The sequence below is a fragment of the Mesocricetus auratus genome, unplaced genomic scaffold (genome assembly GCF_017639785.1).
Source record: "Mesocricetus auratus isolate SY011 unplaced genomic scaffold, BCM_Maur_2.0 Super-Scaffold_4256, whole genome shotgun sequence".
Lineage (NCBI taxonomy): Eukaryota > Metazoa > Chordata > Mammalia > Rodentia > Cricetidae > Mesocricetus > Mesocricetus auratus.
In genome coordinates this window covers 117,793,274-117,814,413 of record NW_024429182.1, presented here as the reverse complement: position 1 = coordinate 117,814,413, position 21,140 = coordinate 117,793,274, and the positions used below count along the sequence as shown (strand labels likewise).

The 21,140-nt window shown below is 46.8% G+C and overlaps 1 long non-coding RNA gene across 1 annotated transcript; it reads right to left on the bottom strand.

Annotated features, from left to right (window-relative positions):
- Positions 1-1,605: 1,605 nt before the first annotated feature.
- On the bottom strand, positions 1,606-18,766 carry LOC121135379. Its single transcript, XR_005872521.1, has 3 exons — positions 18,630-18,766; positions 4,508-4,719; positions 1,606-1,833 (listed from the first exon to the last, which is right to left on the bottom strand). It is a non-coding gene; the product is annotated as an uncharacterized LOC121135379 (long non-coding RNA).
- Between the last annotated feature and the right edge of the window lie 2,374 nt (positions 18,767-21,140).

Below are 21,140 nucleotides of genomic sequence, written 5' to 3'. Positions count from 1 at the left end.
CTGTCAGCCAGGCCCAGCCCCATAAAACTCCAACATCTTCAAATATGACCACAGGCTGGAGACAAGCACCTAGAACATAAACCTATGAGGAATGTTCCAGATTTAAACCATGACAACGAGATAAACAAAAAAGCAAACAGAAGATTTGTCACAAAAACTTGATCTCCCAATGCGGAAGAAGGAAGCTTCAAGTGAGCAGAAGGGTTGAGTAAGCCAGGAGGTTCTAGAGAATTCACTGTGAATTTATGTTGATCTTAATGAAGATACAGGACTGATGAGACGTAAATATTCATGAGTATGTATATGAACATGGAATACATATGTCTATTCTCTAGCTCTGCCTGTGAGGCGGGGCCTAAAGACAGGAAGACCCCAGTAGCAAACAGGACTCTCGTGTTCAAAACTTGGTCTCTAGTCATTTTCCAAAAAAGGGTACCAGGGGTCCTTAGAGAAAAATCTGGGTCTAGGGCTGGAGGGAATGTAAATGAGTCAGGAGCTCTCATTGTGACTTGAAGTCAAAGGCTATTTTGGAAAACAAAGATGATCCTGACACAGAAAAAAAAACACACACACACAAAAAGTAGGAATCGGAGGCGCAGTGTACTTCAGTTCACAGATCCTGTGGGTGGGAAGAACACCGTGTAACAATCCCAGGGGTGTGGCATGTCTGAGGTACACATCAGCTCACAGCCCCTGTGGTAGCTTGCACTGAATCCAGTTAGTCAAAATTCCAGAATTGATGGGGGAGGAGCTCCTGGGGCCCCACCCCTAGGAGAGATCCCTAAGGAATTAGTGGCAGTTAATGGCCACTGAGGAAGGGAGAGCCACTTTTCCGTGAGGACATGACTTCTGGTAGGTTGTCCATGCCTTAGTGAATGGCCCCACTCCCATCTGAACATGGTCAGCACTAATTAGACACAGTGGGTTGTTAAGAATAATAACGTTTTTTTAATCTTGCTGAGGGAGGTCACATGGGTGGGGGAGGCAGAAAGGGAAGGACTGGGAAATGAGTGTGATCTAGGTGTATGAGGTGAAAGTCCCAAATAATCAAGCAAAATATTATTTGAAGATAATAATAATGATAATAACTTTTTAAAAGAACATGAAGTCAGCCATGCATGGTGGCCCACGCCTTTAGTCCCAGCACTTGAAAAACAGGCAGACAGCTCTCTGTGAGTTTGAGGCCAGCCTGGTAAACAAATGTGAGTTCCAGGACAGCTAGGTATGTTACACAGAGAAACCCTGTCTCAAAATAAATAAATAAATAAATAAAAAAGGAAGAAAGAAAAGAAAAAGAACATGAAAGAAGATTGGTTGTTTATTTCTGTGGGGAGTTGAAAGGAAATCATATGTAATAACAATTATTAATAATATTAAATTTAAAATTAATAATTATTAATTAGTTAATAATATTTTTAAGAAACCAAGCAGGCAGTAGTGAGGCACACCTAGGGAGGCAAAGGCAGGTAGATCTCTGAATTTGAGGCCAGCCTGATCTACAGAGTGAGTTTCAAGATAGCCAGGGCTACACAAAGAAACCTTGTCTTGAAAAAACAACAACAACAAAAGAACAAAGAGAAAAACCATTGCATGCATGCAAGCATGGAAATTTCAAAAAAATTTTTTTAATTTTAAAGAACACTGAAACGATAGCCTAAACAAGTCTTTCTAGCCCTAGAAGTTATTTGTCTCAGGTGTTTTGTCTCAGCGGTGGAAAGCTTAGGGAAGAATTACAAGTAATCTCTGTAAGCCTTCCCTCCTTCTGGAAGTATTACAGCCCTCCCCTCACTTTGAACAGGGGCTGTATGGATGAGCTGCTTCCAAGGAGTAGACCTAGAGGAGGGAATGAGAGAGACAGTGTTTTAGGGGAAAAGAGTTTTAGAGTATTCCCTTGACAGGCGCCAAGGTTAAAATCAGTGATGAGTTGTGATTTGAGCCCTGACAGTTACCAGGTGAACTTCACCTTGGCCGTCTTTGCCCAGCCATGCACAGGTCTGGTCCACCCTTTGTGGGTTAGAACACAGCAGACAAAGCCATTGCTGAGGCAGACCCACAGAGTTAAACCAGGACTCCATAACAGTGTCAGAGTAAGTGGAGCTGAGAAAATGTCACAGGCCAGAGGAGACAGAAGTAAGCAAACAGTGTCCCGGATGGGACGCTGGAGCAGAAGGATATTAGTGTAAAAGCCAGCAGCATCCTGCCAAGTTGTTGTGCAAGGTCAGGACCAGTCAGGGCTACACAGAGAGACCCTGTCTCAAACAAAGCGGAAACAAACGACACAAAAAAAGAAAGAAAGAAAGAAAGAAAGAAAGAAAGAAAGAAAGAAGGAAGGAAAGAAAGAAAGAAAGAAAGAAAGGAAAAGTGAATGACATCTAAATAAAACGTGGGGGATGTCCTGGTCTGTTTTCAGTTGCTGAGTTAAAGACCATGACCAAAAAGCAAGAGGGTTGGAATGGGTTTATTTAATGTCACAGGTTGCAGCCCTTTGTGTCAGGAAGTGGGGGCAGGAACCCTCCCACATCGGTCATTAAAAGAGAATGCTTCACAGGCTGGGTACAGGTTTTCTCTTCCCAGATGACCCTAGCTAGTGTCAAGATGACACAAGCTAACAAGCACGGACGCTCGGCTGATACTGGTTTCTGAGCTGTGACAGATGCTGACAGTCATGATACAGAGACTCTGAACTGTTTGCTTGTTCACTCGCTCTTTTTCCTCCTTCCTTCCTTCCTACCCTCCTTCCTTCCTTCCTTCCTTTCTACCCTCCTTCCTTCCTTCCTTCCTACCCTCCTTCCTTCCTTCCTTCCCTCCTTCCTTCCTTCCTTCCCTCCTTCTTTCCTTCCTTCCTACCCTCCTTCCTTCCTTCCTTCCCTCCTTCCTTCCTTCCTTCCTACCCTCCTTCCTTCCTTCCTTCTTTCCTTCCTTCCTTCCTTCCCTCCTTCCTTCCTACCCTCCTTCCTTCCTTCCTTCCCTCCTTCTTTCCTTCCTTCCTACCCTCCTTCCTTCCTTCTTTCCTTCCTTCCTTCCTTCCTTCCTTCCTACCCTCCTTCCTTCCTTCCTTCTTTCCTTCCTTCCTTCCTTCCCTCCTTCCTTCCTACCCTCCTTCCTTCCTTCCTTCCTACCCTCCTTCCTTCCTTCCTTCTTTCCTTCCTTCCTTCCTTCCTTCCTTCCTTCTTTCCTTCCTTCCTTCCTTCCTTTTTGTTTCTTTGAAACGGGGCCTTTCACTTGTAGCCCGGGCTAGCCTTGAATGCACAGCAATCCTCCTATCTCAACCCCAAGTGCTGGGATCACAGGATGTGCCACCATGCCCGGATGCAAGTTTTCTATAAACACAAACCTGTTCTAGAATTGAAAACGTTTTTAAAGGCCCTGAGGGTGTCCAGGGTAGGTCAAACGATAGAGTGCTTAGCTAGCCTGCCCAGAGCCCTGAATTCAATCCCCAGCACTAAGTGAAACCAGGTTAGGTGGATCAGGGGTTCAGGGCCAGCCTGGACTGCATGAGAGTCTGTCTCAAAGAAAAGAAGATAAATAGGGTTTGAGAACGGCACAAGCCTGATTAACTAAGAGAACGAATGCCTACCCCACTGGACAAGCTACAAGAGAGAGGAGGCAAGAAAGGAGTCAGAGGGGCCAGTCTGGCAAGGTCTTGTCAAGCTGGGTTTGATTCTGGTTCTGCTGCATACCAAGTGAGAGATTTTAGGCAAGTTCTCTAACCTCTTTCTGAGCCTCAGTTTCCCAATCTGTAAAATAGGGTTAACAGTGCCTTCCTGATGGCTTCAACATCCTTTGCATGTGCATCTGTAGATGGTTCCTAGTAACACGCCAAAGGCCTTGTTCCTCCAATGGGCTTTATGTGGGATTTTTGCACATAGATTAAAATCTATATTCCTCAGCATTCACTCAACAGGATGTTGAGCAAAATCCCTGGTAGCAAAAGGTGTGTGATCTTTGATTCTGTGTATAAGAAAGTTAAAGCCACAAAGATAAGTCAGTGTCCTTAAATGAAAGAGGGGCCGATAGGAAAGGGGGAAGGGAGGGGCAAGAGGGTAATAGGGGGCAGGGGGGTGAATTTGATCAAAAGATGTTATATCCCTACATGGAAATGTCCCAAGGAAACCCTTTGTTTTGCACAATTAACATATACTAATTTAAAAACTAAAACCTACTGAAATGCCTTCAGGAAAGGAGAGTTGATAGTTTCAAAGGCATCCTCTAGTTAACGTGGAAAAGGGGCTCTGGGGAGGCAGGAAAGAAGCCTAGAGCCTAGCAGGGAGGTCAGTGCGCTGGTCCAGGAGAGGCAGGGTGGTTACTTGGGTACAGGAGGGAATGGAGTGGGGTTGGCAAAAAGAGTGTGGAAAAAAAAAGAGAGTCCAGACAGTAAATGTCGCATGTGTTTCAGAATTAGAACCAGCCCGGCGCTGTGCTGGTGAATGGGGTATGTGGGGTCGGGCAGGAGAGGAACGAGGAGGCCACCCAGCTTCGGCCTGGCAAAGAGGTAGATGAAACCTACCGAAATAAACTGTCTGCTGCCTGGTGACCTTCCCCACAACAGCGATCTCCTTGTGCGCAGCTGAGCGTGGTGGCCGGTACAAAGAAAGCGCCTTCCCAAATAGGTGCTGAATGAAAGGGCTGCTCACTAGAGTAGGTCCAGAGCCAGGGCGTGGACCTGATACAAAAGCGGGAGAAGCTGGGCATGGTAACGGACGTCCGGCATCGGGGAGGCTGAGGCAGGAGAATAACAAACAAGGCTGAAAGTCAGCATGGTCTATGTAGAGACCCTGACTGGGAGGGAGGGAGGGAGGGAGGGATGGGGGGGAAGGAGGGAGGGGGAGGGAGGGGGAGGGACTGATAGGGGAGGGAGGGAGAAACATGTATCCTGGGGGCAGAGGTCTACGAGCAATGAATGAGAGGTTGGTTGTAGATGTTAAAGTGAAATCCCTGCGTTGGCAGCTGGACCGAAGGGCCTGTGTCAGGAGGAAGATGTGTCCATGAGACCTCAGAGGTCTACATGCTCTCCTCCACTGAGAGGAGGGAGGAGGCTTTCAGACCCCAGTCTCCTCCCTCCACAGCATTGTCAAATGCAGGCCTAGGCTAGGCTTGAGCGAGCCATTCTGTGCTCGCTGCCACCCCCCCCCAGCGCACACCACCTCCCAAAACCAGATGCTCTGGGCACACATCATAGTCTGTGAGCAAACGCAGGCCCGGGGACCAAACAACCCCCCTTTGTTTCTAAGCCAGAGGCCAAGGTCCAGAGGCCAGTGCTGGAGAATAAACACGCCTTCAGTTTAAAAATGGAAAAATGTTTTCTCTCTGAAATGGGCCGCCTCTGAGCGTTCTTTGTGTGATTTTTCCATATCGCCCTGGGGGATCCTGCTGACCACTGTCCCACCCAGGGTGGCTAGAGATGCTCCCTCCAGTCTTGACTAATTTCCTCCTCTAAATGTCTGGCAGAGGAACACTGGAGCCAGCCAGTGGCTTCTGGCTCACCAGGGAGAGGCACCCAGATGAGTTGTCTCACTCCTGGGTCACCATTCTGCAGCAGGTATCTGGGGAGTGGTTAAAGAAAGATCTGGAGGGGCTGGAGAGATGGCTCGGAGGTTAAGAGCACTGACTGCTCTTCCAGGGGTCCTGAGTTCAATTCCCAGCAACCACATGGTGGCTCACAACCATCTACAATTCAATCTGGTGCCCTCTTCCGGCTTGTAGGCAGAACACTGTATATGTAATAAATAAATCTTTAAAAAAAAAAAAAAAAGAAAGATCTGGAGCCTGAAACCTGAACCTGGATTTGAGGTCCAAATTCCCATGTGATCTGCCTGGTGACTGTGCTGAGCCTCGCGCAGACACGCTGGTTTTTTTCACTCGGGAGCTGACTCCTTGGGCAGTAGAGGACTTGAGGTCGATTCCCAGAACCCATATAGGCGGCTCGCAATGCCTATTTAAACTCCAGTTCCAAGGGGCTTTGATGCCCTGTCTTCTGAGAGCAACTGCACTGTACACATACATCCACAAACATGTGCGCACACACATGCACACTCATGCACACACAATGCCCACAATTTGTTTAATTGCCTCCACAGCTTGACATGATGGTACATGCCCGTATTCCCCTGCACACCGGATATGAAGACAGGATTGTCATGAGGTAAGAACAGCCTGGTCTACTCTGAGTTCCAGACCAGACAGGGCTACGTGGAGACATGCTATCTCAAAAAAGAGGAAGGTGATGTTTCGTCTTCTCCTCCTTCCAGCCATCCATTGGCCCAGCAGAATTCTCAAGGTCTATACCTGCTGTGAAAAGGGGAGGTACTAGCCCAGGTAAGGTACTCACATACTAACTCTGCAGAGTGAACGATCATGGAAGAGATGCCTTAGCAGGATCTATTTTTAATAAAGCTCTGCCCAGCACCTTTCTAGCCGGGCCAGCTGGACATCTGGACAGCCCATCTTGCCTGGGTCCAGACAAAGGCCACTTCCTGAAGAACATCGGGTTCTCTCTTTGAACTCAATACCAGGGACTTTGCATGCCATGAGGCCTAGACTTCATGCCAGGTTGGGTAGGGTTGAGGTGGAGCACAAGCCCTGAAGGGATGTCACTAAGTAACCCTCATTCACTCGCTGACCCAGCCAGCACCCAGCCTCTCCGGTTCCTCCCCCTCCTCGCTCCCTTGCTGGTAGGGTGTGGGAGTCTTTCAAAGGCCTCTGGTCTGCTGAAGAACGGTCTTCTTCCTCCTGCTTTCTGCTCCTTGTCCAAGCCAGCAGCCCCAGGAGAACCTGTCAATGCTCACTTTCCATTCTTGTCCTCCCAAAGCAGTCAGGGCTGATGGATGAATTGAGCTGCAGATTTAAAATGTCAGACTTCTCCCTGTAAACCTACTGCATCCTAACTCTGGCCTCAATCCTCCTGGGAACCAACTGCCAAACCCCGGCAGATGTCAAGGAAGCACGGGAGCCCAAACGGTGAATGGGTTAATCTGCTCAGCCTCTGAAATGTGCTCTGGGGAAGCCTAATCCAGCACTATGGGGTCACCTCACCAGTGAGGGGAATTTGGACTTTAGCTGCCACCAATCGCTTGATGAGCAAGCAACAATCTCTCCAGCCACCTCTTGCGTGATGGTTCACTCACTCACTCACTCACTCACTCATTCACTCATTCATTCACAGATATTGACAGAGTGCCAGCCATGCAAGATGGGTCACTCAGGCACCAGACATTTGGGGCCCACCGGCTGCAGAAGGACTTTATCTGAAGAGAAGCAGAAAGTTCTGAGAAACAAGGGTTCATGTACGTTCTCTCTGAGAGTAGCTCTACTCCCAGTAAAGGTATAAAGGGCAAAGCCACTGTAAATCCCTCCTGGGTTAGTTTATGGTCCCAAAGATGCAAAGACCTTTCATGCTGTCCAGACAAACAGTGTCATCCCCAAATGTGTCTCCTTCTCTGTTCTCACAAAAGCCCTACCCAGCTGTCCTTCCTTCCTGAGGGCAACCCTTTGCGGTTTGTTCTTCTCTCCCATCCCCTACCAAGGTAGGTGTGTCTTCTCAGTCTTTTTCCTGCTGAACAGAGTAACGAGATGAAGCAGTTCTTTTTTAAAGCTATGTATTTCTGACACTGCTGGGGCTGGGAGGTTCCGGGTCAAGGTTCTGCCAGGGAAGACCTTGTTGCAGCATTCTGTGGTAGAGGGGGAGGAGCTATGAGAGAGATAAAATAATGCTAGAGACAAGACAGACGTATATACAGAGAGGCAGAAAGGAGGTGCAGAGAAAGGGGAGTGGGGAGGAGAGCGAGAATGAACCTGCAGCCCCGAGCCCTTCCTTAGTCAGCATGAATTTGATCATGAAGATGAAGTCCTAGCGATGTGAGCACACCCACCAGACTCCACCCCCTACGTTTCTGACATGTAATTGGGAGTGACATGTTAAAAATCATAGCAGCATGTAAGCCCCAGTTTCTTTTTTTATGTTATTTTATTATTGTATTTTATGTACGTGAGTGTTTTACATACATGTATAACTGTGCACCACATATGTGTCTGGTACCTGCGAGGCCAGAAGAGGACATCAAGCTACAAATGGTTGTGAGCTACCATGTGGGTTCTGGGACTCAAACCTGGGTCCCCTGGAAAAGCAGTCAGTGCTCTTAACCACTAAGCCATCTTGCCAGCCCCTAAGTCCCAGACTCTAACCACCTGGTATGGTTTAGGAATGGCATGCGTATTTGCCAAGAGGGTAGTACTATTGGAAGGTGGGGCCTTGTGTGAAGTCCTGAGATTCATTTCAGGGTGTGCCCTTGGAAAGGGTGGTATGGGCGTAGATGAACCATCCTAAGGACTAAGTGTATATGATCAAGAGTGACCTTTCTCATTGGGTGTTGGTGGTGCATGCCTTTAATCCCAGCACTGGGGAGGCAGAGGCAGGCGGATCTCAGCGAGTTCCAGGACAGCCTCCAAAGCCACAGAGAAACCCTGTCTCGGAAAAAGAAAGAAAGAGAGAAAGAAAGAAAGAAAGAAAGGAAGGAAGGAAGGAAGGAAGGAAGGAAGGAAGAAAGAAAGAAAGAAAGAAAGAAAGAAAGAAAGAAAGAAAGAAAGAGTGACCTTTCTCTTTTCCTAGATGCAACCCTGCAGTTTCCTGGGAATGTCACAAGACTATAAACTCCATTTATAGTAAAAGGCATATATTAACTCTTTTGTGACCCACAGTTTCACCTTATCAGCTCTAATCTTACCATTTGATGAAAAAAGAGTCCCTTAGAAACCCTTTTAACAACGTGATTTCAAGAGCCATCAAAATCATATAGATATGGCTACCATGAAGACACTTAAACATACCTCCCTTGAGAAGCTTACTCCCACATGTGGGTGTGTAATATCCTCTTCTTTAGAACTTGTGCTGGTTGGTTTTCTGTCAATTTGACGTAAGCTAGAGTCATCTGGGAAGAGAAGCCTACCTGAGGAACTGCCTCCATCCGATTGGCCAGTGGGAAGTCTGTTGGATATTTTCTTGATCAATGATTGATATGAAAAGGCCTAGCTCACTGTGAATCATGGGTGCTGCCACCCCAGGCAGGTGGTCCTGGGTTCTGTAAGAAAGCAGACTGAGCAAGCCATGAGGAGCAAGCCAGTTAGCAGCATTCCTCCATGGCCTCCGCATCAGTTCCTGTCTCCAGATTTCTGCCTTGAGTTCCAACTTGGCTTCCCTCAGTAATGGACGGTGTTGGGAAGGAACGTGTAAGCCAAAGAAACCCTTTCGCCGGGCGTTGGTGGCGCACGCCTTTAATCCCAGCACTCGGGAGGCAGAGGCAGGCGGATCTCTGTGAGTTCGAGACCAGGCTGGACTACCAAGCGAGTTCCAGGACAGCCTCCAAAGCCACAGAGAAACCCTGTCTCGAAAAAACCAAAAAAAAAAAAAAAAAAAAAACCCTTTCTTCCCCTGAAGGGTTAATGACATAAAATGAAGACCCTCAGGTAAGTTAGGCAACTCCTAACAAGGAAGTCAGCATATCTATAAGAACACAGGCCAGCATTTACTGACCAGAAACCTCAGGAAACAGATCTACAGATGCAATGCTCAACACCCCCTCCCAAGTCCCTCATTTACCCTTTAAAACTCTCAAGTCTCCTTTCCCCCAGAGAGACCTCTGTCCTCTACTGTTCTTTTTTTTAATTTAAATTTAAATTTAAATTAGAAACAAGGTTGCTTCACATGTCAATCCCAGGTCCCTCTCCCTTTCCCTCCCCTCCTCCCACGCCCTCCCACCAACACCCCCAATAACCCCTCATTTCCCCAGGGAGGGTGAGGCCCTCCATGGGGGTGTCCATAGTCTGTCATTTCATCCAGGGCAGGGCCTAGACCCTCCCCAAGAGTTCAGGCTGAGAGTGCATCTCTCATTGTTAGATGGCCACCCAAAGTCCATTTGTGTGCCAGGGATAAATACTGATCTACTACCCAAGGCTCAATAGATTACCTAGGTCTCCTCACTGACACACACATTCAGGGAGTCTTGATCAGTCCCATGCTGGATTCCCAGCCATCAGTCTGGGATTCAAGAGCTAACCCTTGTCAGGTCAGCTGTTTCTGGGGGTTAAACCAGTCCAGTCTTAACCCCTTTGCTTATAAGTCCTCCCTCTCTGTCACTGGGTTCCTTGAGTTCAGCTCAGTGTTTAGCTGAGTCTGCCTCTACCTCCATCAGCCACTGGATTAAGGTTCTGTTCCCTAGACTCTCTGGCCATGGGATTGTGGGCTGGCACTCCCCAGATCTATGTCTAAAATCCATATATGAGAGAGTAAATACCATGTTTGTCTTTTTGTGACTGTGTCACCTCACTCAGGATGGTTTCTTCTAGTGCCATCCATTTGCCTGCCAATTTCAGGATTCCATTGTTTTTTTTTCTGCTAAATAGTGCTCCATTGTGTAAATGTACCACATTTTCTCTATTCACTCTTCAGTTGTGGTCTAGGTTGCTTCCAAGTTCTGGCTATTACAAATAATGCTGCTATGAACATAGTGGAACAGACATCCTTGTTGTATGAATGGGCATCTTTTGGATATATGCCTAACAGTGGAATTGCTGGGTCTTGTGGTAGGCTTATTCCCATTTTTCTGAGGAATCTCCATACTGATTTCCAAAGTGGCTGTATGAGTTGGCACTCCCACCAGCAGTGGAGGAATGTTCCCCTTTCTCCACAACCTCTCCAGCATAAACTGTCATTGGTTCCACTGTTCTTATAAAGGACAATCTGCTTCTCTGAGGTCGGTCCCTTCCCTTCTGTTTCTTCCATTTCCATGTCACCTCAGTCAGTCCCAGTCAAACATTTGGTGCTGGAACCCAGGAGAGTTCTTGGGGGTCTTTGAGTTCCCTTTGTTGACTCTCCTCCTCTCTCTGTTTCCACAGAGTCCCATCCAGAGCCCCCAGTCACCTCCTAAACTCGTTGTACAGGCTAAACAGCAGCAAATTGCGACCTGAAAACTTGCGTTTTCCATAGCCTCTGCCTTTGTGAGTGGTACGCATCCCTTTCTGGGATTTTATAGACATACCTCCTCCTCCTTCACCTCCCCTACCTCCTCTGAGACCACTCACGATTCTCCTCAGCAGCACATCCATCCAAGTTAAGGTCCATTTCAGTCGCACCCGAGACAGACACCCGTAGAGCCCCCGCGCTCCGGGATTCTTCAGTTTTCTGCCTTCAGCTTTGCCTGCCGGGTCACTAGCATTGGGGACGCCCATTCCAGTCCCTGGTCTATCACTTCAGGCCAATTTCTAGTTGTAAGTGACAAGTTATCACCAGAAATGAGCCTCACCCTTACATGACCAAAATGGGCTCCCAGATCGCCATTCCTAAAGACACATCTTTGGCTTGCCTTAAAACAAACCTCAAGGAGTTAGCGTGCCGGACACTGAGGGCTGGACCCAGTGAAAATTGGACAACAGTAACACATGTGGTGAACTGGCACTTTTGATTTGCAAAGTCTCACTGACTTGGACAGCTTCCTAAGAGAGGACAGCAAATGGTTCTCCACCATCAAGCTATGCTACCTCCGCTTTGCCTGCCCCTTTATCCCTCCATTCCTGCACACAGGTTTTGTCAGCTCAAACTTCTAAAAACTAGTTCCCTAAATTCTCTTTCAGACACTGATCTGGCTGAGCCCCCACCCCCTTGCCATCAACCCTTTCTCCCATTCCACCCCTCTGCATACAGCTTCCCTTCCTTCCCCCACACCCCATTTCCACAATCTACCCACACTGCCCTCGTTCTCTCCATGGACCCCTGAAAGCTGCCCTCTCTGTGCCTCAAGGATGAACTGATGGCCCCCAGACCTCTTCTTTGACATAAAGGTTCAGTAGTGATCTGGGATGTCTTCCCTCCTGAGGGACCCCCCTCCCTGCCCAGAACAAAAGGACAGATCTGGTCCGTGTACTTGTGGATAGGTTTCACTTACTCCAGATGTGCCACAGTGATATCCTATCTGCTATGGTGCCAAACAGGAGCTTCTAAAGTGAAAGCTGAGGTGGCAGGAATAGAACACCTACTATGTGTAGGGTGTGTTGACCAGTTGTCATTGCAGAACGCCTGCTATGTGTAGGATGTCTTGACCAGTTGTACTTGCTCACAGAGAAGCGGGCTCTGGAGATGGAATTTGGTCCTCCCCCTTCAGACTCAAGCATGTTTGTCTCAAAATGTCCTCCAAACCCCTGTCCAGGGTCAGACTGACCCCCTGACTCTGTGACAGAGAAAAGGAAAAACAGCCCAAGGAGTAAAAACATGTCCTTAAGGACAGGTAATTTGGTAAACTGTTTCCATCACAGGTTACTATTACCTCATAATATAGAGATGTCTGTATTAAAAACAACTACTGGAAGAGGATACAAAGGTGTTACTGTTGAGCTAAGGGCATCCCTCCCACATCCTGGAACAAGGGTAGTAGTTTTATCTTCTTCTTCTCTTTAAAAGAAAGGTCCCCTTAGATACCTTTCCTTCTAACACTAATATACACGTCTGTGTATCGTAGGGAACAAGTTAAACCGTTTGATGACTAGACTTGCAAGCAGATAACTAAACCTGCACTGTTAACCTGAGGACTGGTTAACACAGATGTTACCTCACCCAGGTCAGAGTGAAGACCAGTCCAGGTGCTGGAAGGAGGGACATCCCCTAGGGAGATCTGGCATTCCTTGGGGAGTGACTCTACCTGGAAACAGACAAACTTTGGGATTTTTCAAGGCACTTGTATCTCCCATCCTTCCTTTGTCTCTTTTGCAACCCCAAGAGAAAGAAAGACAGGCCCACTATCGTTTGAACTAAAATTAAAATGATAGTTAAATTCCTTTTCTCTCCCTCAGTATACCCCATCTAAGAGAGATCTCACACAGTTTCTAGCGTCACCATGAGCTGTTTCTTTATTTTTCTATTAGGGCTACCTACCTAAGCCATAGATACCATCTCCTTCTGTATTCTTACTAACCTAATTGAAGTTTCTTTTTAAATAAAAGGGTGTAATGGTGCACATTAAATTAGTGAAATATGTGGATCCCCAGGAATTTGTGCCTGATGGGGGATGGACTCACTTTACAGACTCACCATAAGCAAGAAGCAGTCATGTGATTTAACCGCCATCACTGCTAATGATATTATGAAGAAGGTAAATGCCACGTAACTTTCCCACTGTCTTGGTTAATGCAACCACATGGCATAAACCAAAACGGTGACGCCTATAAAACTTCCTGATCTTACTGAGCCCTCTGGGGATCACCACAGCCCTTTTTATAATAGACTAATAGGGTAACACGGGGTCTCCAAGGTGCTTTTTAAAAAAAAGACTTTCAGCGTTTGTTTAATTTTACCACATTGTTTACATGATATATTTACTGGTTTCTGGAGGGGACCTAAGAGTTTTGCAGCCGGGTTCCTCCAACACTGGCCTCCTGCAAAGGTAACAAACACTGACGTGTGTGGTGACCCAGAGCTGAATATCACTGAAGCACAGATGCCAACAGGGACTCAAAGGAGAAGTGCCAGTTGGTAGACAAGCTTCTGCCAGTGGGCAGCTACTGTGGCCAAGACTGGATCAGCCTGCTGAGCAGGAGAATGGAGACACAGGCTCTGCTGGGACTTAATATCTGATAGTTCTGCCTGGTCCCCCAGGCCCAGTTTCCTACAACTGAGATAGAATGCCGGCCATTAATGGTTGGCCACTCCCATCACTAACCTTTCACCAATTCTCTTTTAAGTAAACTCAATAGGTTCATTGGTTCCCCCAGGGTGAATTCTGATGAAATCAAACTTTAGATTGTCATTGGAACCTAATGAAGAAGGAACAGACACTGTTTAGTCTATCCCTCCATAAACCACACCCAGGAAAAAAGGTTCTCACAACAGATAGTAAATGTGTTTATTACTGATGCTAGTCTTATGGTATTTAAAAATACTAAAAAGATTCATACACGGACTTTCATTTAGTAAAGAAGGATTTATATATAGGAAGATTAAGATGGCTGGGTATTTCCAGAATGGAAAATATGACTACAAAGTTTATGCAAGTTATGAAGTTATGAGTTATTTAAGACATGTAAAGGACAAGACTTTGAGGTGACACATATGGTATTAATGTTTTTAAGGTCAAAGATGAACAATTATAAGAACAGACTAAAATGTACATGTAACCAAAGTTCATTTAAAAGTGTCTGGTTTTTAAAATATTATACTGTGATTAAAAGTGCCAGACTGACTGAGCAGTGGTAATGCACACCTTTAATCCTAGCACTTGAGAGGCAGAGGAAGGCAGATCTCTGAGTTTGAGGTCAGCCTGATCTACAGAGCAAGTTCCAGGACATCCAGGGCTACATAGAGAACCCCTGTCTTGGAAAAAAAAGGCAAACCCAAGAACAACAACATCAAAAAAATCATACTGGTGTTGTAACTAACCTTCTAGGTGTTCAATGAGCATATTTAGAGACCTATGTCATTATGGTCAGAGAGAGTAAAAGAAAGAACATCTTCTCCCTTGCCCTCCAAGATCAACCAGGTCCCAGGGGACTGTGGAATATCCTCTGAAGTATTCTGTAACCATGAGAGTCTCTGTTCTCTTGTTCAGGGAGGCCATGGAGACCCTGTCCCATGGATCCCTGACCAGTATCCAGTGTACAAAGGGAAGGGTCAACACAGGAAACTTTCCTTCCACGTTTCCCAGTTATACAAAGGTCAAGTGAGGCTTTGACTTATCCTTGAGTTGACAGACTGACAAAGAGGAGACAGAGGCTCTTCCCACACCAGATTACCAGTGATATGGAAATGTCAGTCAAATAAACGTTTTCCTCTCCAAGTCACTTTTGGTCATGGTGTTTCATCTCAGCAATAAAAACCTCAACCAAGACAAAGGCCTGTCTTCTTAAATGCCAATATGTCTTTCTTTCTTTCTTTCTTTCTTTCTTTCTTTCTTTCTTTTTTTTTTTTTTTTTTTTTTTTTTTGGTTTTTCGAGACAGGGTTTCTCTGTAGCTTTGGAGGCTGTCCTGGAACTCCTCACTTTGTAGACCAGGCTGGCCTCGAACTCACAGAGATCCGCCTGCCTCTGCCTCCCGAGTGCTGGGATTAAAGGCGTGCGCCACCAGCCAATATGTCTTTCTAGTCAAATTATCCATTTCCCTAATTAAAGGAGACTACCAGATAGCCTGTCATCAAACTCATACATAGGTTTGTGGAAATTATTTGGGATTCCTAAGTGGTGTCCATGGGACATTGCTGGACAATACTATAAAAAGGACCCATTAGGATTCTATTTTTCTTTTAAGTTATCTGTTAGATGCTGAGTTTAGCGGACTTCTCTCACAAAGCTTCTAGCCAATTGTTCCTTATGCAGAAGTCTCATGCAACAAACAGCTGGTTACAGTTACCTTATCCAGCTACACGGCTTTGGTCCATGGCCAGGCAGTTGCACAACTGCGCTTCACCTTACTAAACAAAACATTTTTTCTCATTAACTTAATCTCTTAATGTTCCCTGTCTTAATCAATGTTCTATTACTGTGACGAGACACCATGACCACACAACCCTTATGAAAGAAAGCATTTAACTGGGGCTTGCTTATTGTTTCAGAGGTTTAGTCCATTATCATCATGGCAGGAAGCATGTCAGTACAGGTAGACATGGTGCTGGGGAAGTAACTGTGAATTCTATGAAGTATTTACCTATATTGTTCAGTTATTAATAAAAACTCAGGAGTCAGATATTGGGGTAAAAACCTGATGGAACCAAAGAGTGGGGGGGGGAACAATCAGCTGACTCTAACTCTCCATGCTTCCCAAATTGAAAGGGCTATGAATCTCTCTCAGCATCTCTCTATATCTTCCTGTGCCTCCCTATCTGGGTCCTCCAAAACCTCTATGGCTAATTCCCATCAACCACGTGCTGGCTCCGCCCTCTGATTCAAGGTAAACTTTATTAGCAATCTCTGAGTGTCAGTGAGAACAAATACCCCGCAGCAGTTCTACATCTGGATCCGCAGGCATCAGGAAGAGGAAGACTGGAGCTTGGAATGGACTTTTTGAAACCTCAAAGCCCGCCCCCAGTGACATACTCCCTCCAATAAGGCCACGCCTACTAATCCTTTCAAATAGTACCGCTCCGGGGTGATCAAGTATTCAAATCTATGAGTCTATGGGGGCACCGTTCTCATCCAAACCACCACATTCGCCACGTGGCTGTAATAGGGGAAAACTGATGGCCGATGCTGGACTTACTGGACAGTGAAAAATGTCTGAAGTTCTTTCAACAACGATCTCTTTCCATCTTGTAATGGGCAAGTCTTGCAAACACCTATGGCAAGGCCTGCCTAGAGTTCTTTGGATGTTTTTCCTTGCATGTACTTGTGGGAACACCAGACCTTGAGCAGAGACCCACTTCCCCTTCTGCCTGGGAGTAGGCAGCTGTAAGACAATGTTTACTTAAAAACAATACAATGCCTGGGGGCATTAAGTTCCTGGAAAAGGCCTACCCGCAGAAACCACCCTGAGCTCGACCTTGTCCAGAGACTAACCGCCTCTTCTGCCACACCCAGATCAGTTTCTGGGGTCAGAGAGAGAACCAGCCAGGGTAGGGAAGAGAGCAGAAGCTTCTCTGGTGGGAGCCTTTCTTAGGAAGTTTTCTTGAACCTTTTTGGGGCCTGCTTAAACTTTTCTTTACATCATTGAACAAGTCTCTGTGTTGTCAATCCCCGACACCCTCCGCACGTTCTCGGACACAGGCCGCGCAGCAGACGCGACATGTACTTTTTATCCAGAAAGGGTAAAACAGCCCAGACGATTTTCTTAACTCCATTCCCAGTAAAAATGACAATAGTACTAACAATGTCACTTTTTTTTACAGCTGCTACCTGGCTCACACAATGCTCCCCAAGGATGCGCACCGTCATCACATGGCTGTCGGCCATTGCTTGTTTTATCATAACCCCTTAGACAGACCCTCCTCTGAAGCACCCTGATTTCTGCCCTTTATACGTTGCCTCCATTTGTCAGCTTGAAGCAGTTAAAGCCATCTGCAACCTAAGACCCCTAATAACAGTTCTGTGACCTCTGAGAGAGGGACAGGAGGTAGAGCTCCTGCTAGGCAGACAGATGAGGGAGGGTACAGAAGACTCAGGAATGAGGATGGTAAACTTTCAGAGGCTGGCTTCTTCCTCTCCTGGAACAAAAGCCTTGACAACACCCCACCTCCTACTCCCTGCAGACAGGGCCACCTAATAATGGACTGGCCAGGTGAGTTCAAGGCCAATCAGGATGCAATAGCTGTGCCAACTAATCATCCTGTGCTTGTTCAGGCTAATCAACACGAAATTAAGGGGGAAAGAACCTTAAAAGACTTTTTTTAGGACAGCCTTCACGGAGAGTGGATTTTTCCGGCTCCCAAACTCCCTCTACACTATCTAAAGTCTTTCTCCCCGTGTCTCTGCTGGGCATACCCTCACTTGTCTCAAATTGCTTACCTCACCCCCAGGCTTCCACTTTGTCCAAAGAGACAGTGGGGACCTTTGAGATAGTGGGCAGGACTTTCCCAAAAAGGGTGCACTTTTCCACTTCTGTGAATCCAGCTCCTCCCTGTCTGCCCAGGGGACCTTAGCAGTCCAGAAGAAACCTACTTCACAAGGCCCCCGCCTATGTTCACAGACTCCACTTCCTGTGTGCAACAGGTTCCTACAACCTAACCGCCAACACCTTTGTACCGCAAGATTAGACGGCGCCCTTTTGGCTGTACTCACCTCATTGGCCTTCTCTCTTCCACTTTCCATCTTTTTAATCTTCTAGTTGACAATTTTTCAGGGACCTAACTTCCTTGCTCTAGGTGAATATCTAACCACCCTCCTCATTCAAACCTAAGTCTGCTACCACCTGTTGGTCCCGTTGACACCTGTCTGCTCCGCTGACACCCGTCTGCTCCGGTGACACCTGTGACTTTTGCCTAGAACGTGGGCCATCGAGCTCATCCCTCTTCTTGCCACTCTAAGCTTTCTTTCAGAGCTCAGAACTAGAGCAGCTAGACTGAAGGTTCCTTGGCATCAGTTAACCACTCTGCCCTCCAGCTCTCAGAAAAAGATCTCTCAGGTGAGCCTGATATCCTTCAAGGTCAACTCAACTCTTCGGCTGCCATGGTTCTCCAAAACGAAGAACACTGGATTTCCTGATCGCTGCTAACGGTGGGATCTGAGCCCTCTTCTAGGAATGATACCGCTTCTACACCAACTAATCCAGATTGTTTTGAGATGAGCCCAGGCTAAAAGCTCAATGACCGGCCTCCTCTGGATGGGCTCCTGATTCCCTCCCATCCTCCCCTCCGTCACTTCTTTTCCCCTTATTATTCTTATATTTATGATTTTAACCTGACTTTTAAACTTTTCACAGAAGTTCCTCCTGGACTAGTCACTGCTATTACGAGGTCCACCATACGGGATAAAGACAGTGCTTTGCCTAGAGTCGCTCCAGAAAGAGCCATGCCCGCCTGTAAGGATTCAGGCATTATGCTGGCCTGCCTCTGTCACCTGGCAGAACGCACTCAGGCAGTACCCTGGTCAGCCCAGGGTTCCAGGACCACTAGTCTGCACGCAGGCGCAAAAGAACCCCTTTGAAAGAAAGACCCCTGACCACTTACACGCTCTCTTGCCAGCTCCTCTCTTCTCTGCTGTTTCCCAGGGTCAGAAGGGACTTTTCTGTCTCCCTCTTCTCTTCTATCCTCTCTGTCTGTGCCTCTTTACCTCTTTTCTCTGTCTCTGTTCCCGTCCTGTCCAGTCCCCGTCTGTCATCTTCCCGCCCCCCCCTCACTTAAGATCTGGGTCAACCTCACCCGACGTGGAATCCGCCAAGGTTTGCCACGTGTATTATCATAACACTGCCCACAACACACACACACACACACATACACACACGCCTCTTTATCTATACTCAGGGTCTGGAATAAAAGGATAATGACATAAAACAAAGAGCCTCAGGCAAGTTGAGAAACTGGCAAGAAAGCGAGCCTATCCGTAGGAACAGCTGCCAGGATTTACCATCCTGAAACTGCAGGGAATAAATCTACAGATGGAACTTTCCACCTCCAAAACAAATCCCTTTTCTACCCTTCAAAGCCCTGACTCCCGCTGTGCCTAGCTGCACAGTCTCCCACAGAGAGACCACCGCTCTTCTAATAAAGGACAGCCTGCTCCCATGAGGGCGGCCTCCCCTACCTCACATCACCTCCTGAGCTAAAGCCACAAGGTGCTTTTGGTTGTGTTTTTTTGTTTTTTGTTTTTGTTTTGTTTTTTCGAAACAGGGTGTCTCTGTATTGCCTTGGAGGTTGTCCTGGAACTCGCTCTGTAGACCAGGCTGGCCTTGAACTCACAGAGATCCATCTGCTTCTGCCTCCCAAGTGAGCCACCAATGCCCAGCTTGGTCATGGTACTTTATCACAGCAATAGAAAGCAAACTATACGTCACATATCTATTAATACTAGTCCTTAAGTACATGTTAAAATCATATAATACATTTATCTGGGCTGACGATATAGCTCAGTGGAGAGTGTGTGTCTAGCATTGGTGAAGCCCTAGATTTGATTCTCCAGGAAAGATAAAAAAGAAAAGGGTTGGGGAAGGAAAGTAAAATAAATCTGACTCTGCATCCTGGTGGTGGTGGCACACACCTTTAATCCTAGCACTGGGGAGGCAGAGGCAGGCGGATCTCTGTGAGTTCGAGGCCAGCCTGGTCTACAAAGCAAGTTCAGGACAGCCAGAGCTACACAGAGAAACCCTGTCTCAGAAAAGAAAAAATCTGACGGTGCTTCATACTCACTCATGTTGAAACTCTTGTCTGCAGTGACGTCAGGAACCCTGGCTTTGCATGAGAGGAGGTCTCAGTAAGGAGTCCATGAGGTCACTGTAAGGAGTCCATGAGGTCTCAGTAAGGAGTCCATGAGGATACTGTAGGTGACAGCATGGAGTAGTGTCTTCTTTCCACTCCTGCTGCCACTCAAAACCAGAACCTGAGCTGACTCTGCCACTGTTTAATAAGGCCAGCTGACCACATGTGTGAAAGGAAAATACAAGACTCTTTGTTCAGAAATTATTAAGAATGTCAAGACCACAGCAGAGTATCACACTAGGCAGCTGGTCCTCAGGTGACAGTGACTGACTTGGTGTTGATGGGGCTCGGCACAGGCTGACCCTGGGGCAATCTTTTCCTGTTCCCTCTGACTCACATGTCTCTCACAGAGCAGATACCACAGGAAGTCATAATCTCCGGTCTAGGAACATCAAAAGTGCCAAATCTTATTTTGATCGGTGACCTCTTATTATTCCAGGGGCAATGGCGGCCATTCTCCTCTTGGTGATAACACTGCCTGGCAGACAGTGTGTACTCATGTTTCAGTTCTTGATTAGCCCAGATCAGCCCAAATTAGCTCATTTTAGAGAGTCTGGTTCTTGGTTCATCAAGCCAGGCAAGGCGATGCATGCCTCCCCAGTGCAACCCATCCCCGCACTTGGAAAACTGAGGCAGGGGGACTACTGAAAGTTACAAGTCATCCGGGCTGACTTGGTGAGCCTTTGTATCAAAACAAAGCAAAACTATCCCCAAAAAAGTCCTGTCTAGAAGTCGAATGTCTGCCCCCACTTTTTGGGTCCCTACCTCAAGGAGCATACCATTCACTTCTCTGCTTTGCTTCCAATAACAGATGAGATCTCAGCCATGTGCTTGGCAGCTGAACCTCCTACTCCCAATAGCCAAGAGATATTACATCCTCTCCCCGACTCCTCCCCACTCTTTCCAACTTCTGGAAGCTGTCAGTTAACTTTAAAAAACCAACTGCCTCAAGTCCCATGTGTAAGCAAGAGGACACCGTATCTGTCTTTTGTACCTGAATTTTATATGTGCTCCGTGCTCATTCATATTAGGGCAGTTTGCAGTGTCTCATTGTTTCTAGGGATGAATAGTATTCAATTGTGTATCTGTACCACATTTTCTGTGTCCATTCGTCCATGAATGGACAGACACAGGGCATAGCTGGTAGGAAAATAACTTCTAGTCCTCTACACAATTGAATTCTCATGGCTTCTGACAATTAGTTTAACATTTCAAAATAACTAGAGGAGAGGATTTTGAATGTTCCTAATCCAAAGAATTGAAAAA